We start from the raw sequence: 6,000 nt of genomic DNA on the forward strand, positions 1-6,000 counted from the left end.
TACCACTCCGGGTCAGAGTGAACCTGGGAGCAATGGCAATTAAAGGGTGGCTCCACACTCCCCAAAGCCCTCACTGGGCCCTCACCATCGGATATAGTTTATCAGGTTCTGGATATAGGACCTGTAGAGGAATGATTCAGGCCATTGGCAGCTTGGCATCATGCAAAGCCACAGAAGTGCACAGGACCAGCATTACACTGCAATCAACAGAAAACAGATCATTAGAGGAATGATCTAAACTTGATTTTGGGGCCCAGGGCTAAAATGCTACAAGGCTGAAATGTATATTGGCAATAGTAATGTCTCAGATTTTAGTGAAAGTCTATAGTAGAAGAATACAATTAGTGTCATCTATTAATCAGTCAAAATATTTTTGGTTAGTAGTTCTTATAACAACCCCAGATTTTTATCTATCTATATAAATAAAACAGTAGATGTATGTGTGTCTGTCTGTGTGCAAATATTTAACAAATATTTAACTCTTAAACTATTGGCCACATAACACTGAAATTAACAGGACATGGTAATCATATACCAAGAATGGTTTATAACTAGTAAAATCTCTTTGGATGGATGAATAACACATACATTAAATCCGTTGCCAAGGCCGCTGGAAAAATGGTGGGATCCTTCTATCGATCTCACTGCTGATGCAATTCTTTATCTATATAAGAGCCAGGTACGTCGAAGGATGGAGTACTGTTGCCACATCTGGGCAGGAGCTGCTAGAAAGGACTTGTCCTGCCTTGATAGAGTTCAAAATAGACTTTGTAGCCTCGTAGGTGATGTCCTTTTCTCTTTCCTACAACCTCTTTCTCATAGAAGAGATGTTGCGAGTTTGTCTCTGCTTTATCGTTATTTTCATGGCAAGTGCTTGGCTGACCTCCAATCTATGGTCCCCCCCTCGTCAGACATTCACAAGAAACACCCGTCTAGCAGAAAACACTATCAATAATTTCTCCTACTCTTTATCTGTGCCTAAACCTAAACATAGATTCCAAGAATGAAGCTTCTTTCTTAGAACTGCACGCCTGTGGAATTATCTCCTGTTTTTCTGCTTTCCAGCTCACTACAATATGGTTGTCTTCAAGTCTAATGTAAACAAGTTTTTGATGAACCGTTCCATATAAGTTAACAAATTTACTGAATTTCCATTACTAACGATTACTATATTGTCCAATTTCTACTGTACACTCTTTAACTCTTATCCTCGAGTGGCCGCTTGGCCTTGATAAGTGGTGATGCCTATGTAAAAAAAAAAAAAAAAAAGTGTACAGGAGTAGTCAAGTTGAAATACAAAATGTTCATTTCAACTTGCTGACATATTTGCATTAGCTTGCTAATTCGTAAAACTAATCATAGTTAAAAAAAGTCGTTTAATTTTAAAATTTTCTTATCTGTCTCTCAGGTTAATTCCAATGGGAGGGAATGTGGCTGGAACATTAAATGAGAGAATGCGGCTGGAGCACTAAATGTTTTCGTTTTGATTCTAGCTGATGGCACCTAAGTCAATTTTTTGTTTTACTTTTGAAATCACTACTCTATATAAGGTACAATATAATATTCAATAGAGAATTAGTCTGTAATCATAAATAAGAAATCTGCATGAATTAAAGTATATTTAACTTTATTTTATGACTGCTAGTATATAATATAAATAAAAGTTCTAACTATTCTATAAAGTCAAGTTAATCCTTGAAATTAATTTTGCACAAATATAATATTGTATTTACAAAATATTTTTGGTAATAAATTAAAGAACAAAAAATTGGTCACTAATAGGTTAATGCAAACCCTTTTTCCTTCATATGACGTCACTTCCTATTTACCTGATTTCACTTCCATTCTCATGCTCTGACTAAAATCTAGTTGCTAGTTCTTTGGAATTCATGAAGCAACTCTCGATCTCCAACGCATTGTATACATTTTGTTTTAATGAAATGTGTTGTCAGAGACATTTTTTTTTATTTATTTACTAGCGGTGGGCGGCTTTGCCCAGACGTAAAATACGCTTAAATATGCTATTTTAATTTGTCCATATTTCGTATATATTGTCATGATTTCAAAAGTAAAAACAAAATTTATTTAGGTACCATCAGCTAGAATTGAACCCAACACTGTAGCATTTAACGTTGGTGGGGTTACCACTGTACCAATGCCAAACGCAAATTACCAGATTGAAAATAAAAAATTAAAAATAAAAAAACTAAGATGAATGTACAAAATGTTTAACGATTTTTCCAATTTTGAACAAATTTTGACCAATTAATTTGACCCTATTAAGAATAATTTTAACCAGCTAGAGACCCATAAAAGAACGGCCCGTAAAAAACATCCAATCATTTGAGGTCCCTAGCGCCGCTCTGCGACTTTTAGTTCGGTGGAGATAGAGTTTGAAAATATAGAGACCGACAGACAGACCGACAGACAGACGTATAGCCGTTTATATATATATATATATATATATATATATATATATATATATATATATACTCGGGTTTTTTTATTCAAAAGTAATGGACTAATGAATTCAACGAGGTTGTTAGATAGTGCTCAATAAAAAGAGCTGATAATACTTGTTTATTATTCAATCATTGAACTTTTGAATAGTCAAGTCGCTGCCTGATGATATCTGTTGTTTGATTGAAACAAGTGGCTATTTGTAGCAGCGGGATGTGAGCATGTTTATATAACAATAAACAAGTATTATATATATATATATATATATATATATATATATATATATATATATATATTAATTTATAAAATATATATGGCGATTAAGATATATATATTTTATAAATTACTAACTAGCTCTACCTACGTATTGAGCACTTTTGAAGTAAATACTTAAAGTTTATGCATAAATCTATACTTTCGTATATCAAATTTATGTGAATAAATGAAGTAGTTATATATATATATATATATATATATATATATATATATATATATATAAACTGTTATATACTGAAAACAGACGTTTACACACTTACATTCAAACATGATTAATATATATATATATATATATATATAGAGAGAGAGACAGAAAGACAGGCAGACAGACAGAGAGAGATAGAGGAGAGAGAGAGAGAGAGAGAGAGAGAGAGAGAGAGATGAAAAACGTTGATGAAAATATAATTTCGTTTGTTCTCTTTTCATGTGTCTATCTCGTCGGAATCCTATTTCCATTATTATCATCATATATACTAGCATTTCAGTCCGGCGTTGCCCGGGTGTTTGGATGTGTATGAAAAAAAGTGGTAGTAGGAAGGCAGGCTCAAACCCATACCGTGAAGGAGGATAGAACGGGAAAAAAACTCTGTCTTTGCGGTTACGACCACCGCCAAACCGGAAGCAACATTTTTTTAAATTAAGGCTAGACAATTAAAAGGAGAGAATAACTTTAAAAAATATTGGCGAAAAAGTTACCCCCCTATAGAAAAGTGCCTAGTTGAAGGGGAAGATATTAATGTTTTTAGCCAATTTTTCGATATTTGTCGTATGAAAGGTCGAACTTTAAAACGATACTGATCTTGGTAAAATCCGTCGCCTTTATTGAAAGTTTAAGGCAGACATCCAAACAGACATACATACATACATTTATATATTGGTAACTAAAAATTTTCGACCCAAACTGATGAAAAAACTTGCCCTATTTCCGAATACCCTTTATGTAAAATTTCAAATATTTAGACCAGAAATTGTCTGAGTAATTTGGAAGAGACCACAGAGGTCAATTTTTTTTAAACTTTGACCCCTATTATAACACCTTAAAATTTATTGTTTTGGGCTCAAATCAAGTTATTAAGTTAGATCCATGTCCAAGGAACCTATATCTAAAATTTCAAGTGCGTAGACCCAAAATTGTCAGAGAAGTTTGGTAGAGTTCTCAAAGGTCAAATCGTTGAACTTAATCGCCAAATTTCTGTCCAAAAACCGATCACAAATATTTCCCCAAATCTCAGTACCCTGTATATCAAATTTCGAGTCTGTAGACTAAAAATTGACAGAGTTATTGCGTAGGGAAATGTACACACACACACACACACACACACACTTTTATATATATATATATATATATATATATATATACATAGATTAATCATATTGACTCTGTTACCACCATTATCACTATTCATAGTTTTGGAAAGAGTTCATGTAAAAACGCAATACTGTAAACTACTATAACATTTTCTTAAAGATTATTGACTTCACAACAATGTTTTGCATTTAAATTATATGAATTTGTAGTGGCAAGATGTTCATAGTCTATGAGAAGTTTACGGTAAAAATGAACAATGTGCTTTTTTTATTCGAATACGATTTTATTATTGGTTAATTTTTTTAAACCACGCGAATGTAAATAAATGTTTTTAAACTCAAACATTTATAACATAAATTTTCACCTGCCTGTTTAAATATATGTATGTATACATGTATGTATGTATGTATGTATGTATGTATGTATGTATGTATGTATGCATGTATGTATATATGTATGTATGTCTGCCTAAAACTTCCAACAGAGGCAATGGATTTTCACGAGATTAGTATTGTTTTGATGCTCAGTCCTTTGGATGACAAATATCGAAAAATTGGCCCAAAACATTAATTCCTTTACCCTCAACTGGGCACTTTTCTATCAAGGAGGGGTTGCTTTTTTCGCCGATATTTTCGAAAGTCATCTCTTTTTGATTGACTAGCTTAATTTAAAACTTTGCCACTTCTGGTTTGGCGATGGATGTAACAGCAAAAATGTCATTTTTTTTTACATTCTTTTCCTCCTTTGCAGTACTGGTTCGAGCCTGCCTGCCTACTACCACTTTTTTTTTTTTTTTTTTTTTTTTTGCTCAACACACACCTCCACGCACCCGGGCAACGCCGGACACCCAGGCTAGTTTATAAATAAAATGTGAATACTTAAAGAAGTGACGATTGTATAAAAAAAAGTAACAGATTGCCTGGCATTGCCCAGTTGTAAATTATGCATATATTAAATATCATATTTTAATTAATATTATATTTTAATTAATGCAGAATGGTTATTTATTATAAACAGAAATACCATAGGTATTGAACATAATGTTAAATTCCTTTACAAAAATGAAATTTAAAAAAAAAAAACAGAAAGAAACTGAAACATGCGCATGCGAGTATTATGTTTTTCTAAACAGTTCACTTCTTTTAAGGATATATATATATATATATATATATATATATATATATATATATATATATATATATATATATATATATATATATACTTAGGGGATTAGAACAAGAGTCTAAAGAGCAGAGTATATTTTAATGTATTAGTAAATTCATTAACTCAATTAAAATAAAGGAAAGAAAACAGTGCTCGTTGTAATGTAGATATATAATAAGCTCGATAGGCATATATATCCTAGAGCTATTTTAATATTGAGTAAGATGATTGATAATTCATAATTAAAATTAAAAATTAAAAAACGGTTTCATAAGGAAGAACAAACAAAATCAATAAATCGAATGATCATTTCGGAAACGATGTTTTTATTAAAAATCTTTTATTTTTCTATTTGAATAAAATCATCTCCCTTTGTAATTGAAATATTTCAGCTGATTTTTAATTTAACGTCACTAACGATTTTAACTGTTAATATTATTCCATTGGCGTCTCCTTTGAAAGTTTGTATATATCAACATTTTCAAGCATTCATAAACTACATTTACCATCCCAACGAATGCATTGACGATGATACGTACGATTTTTAGAAGGTGAACCATTAAAAGGTATTTATATTTTTGTTAAAAATATTTAAGATTTACACTTTGTTAACCTTACCTTTCAACCAGATTTTATTTTATTTTATTTTTATTTTATCTTACTTTGTTTATCAACATCAAAAAAGTAACTATTTTCCTTTATATTTTAAATACTTTTCAGATACATCTGCCTTACTTTAAAAAATGCTAGTTTTATTTTTGGTGTCTTTAGAAAAAAACCCACCCAATATT

This window comes from Euprymna scolopes, chromosome 16 (genome assembly GCF_053919585.1).
Source record: "Euprymna scolopes isolate OS-2025 chromosome 16, ASM5391958v1, whole genome shotgun sequence".
Lineage (NCBI taxonomy): Eukaryota > Metazoa > Mollusca > Cephalopoda > Sepiida > Sepiolidae > Euprymna > Euprymna scolopes.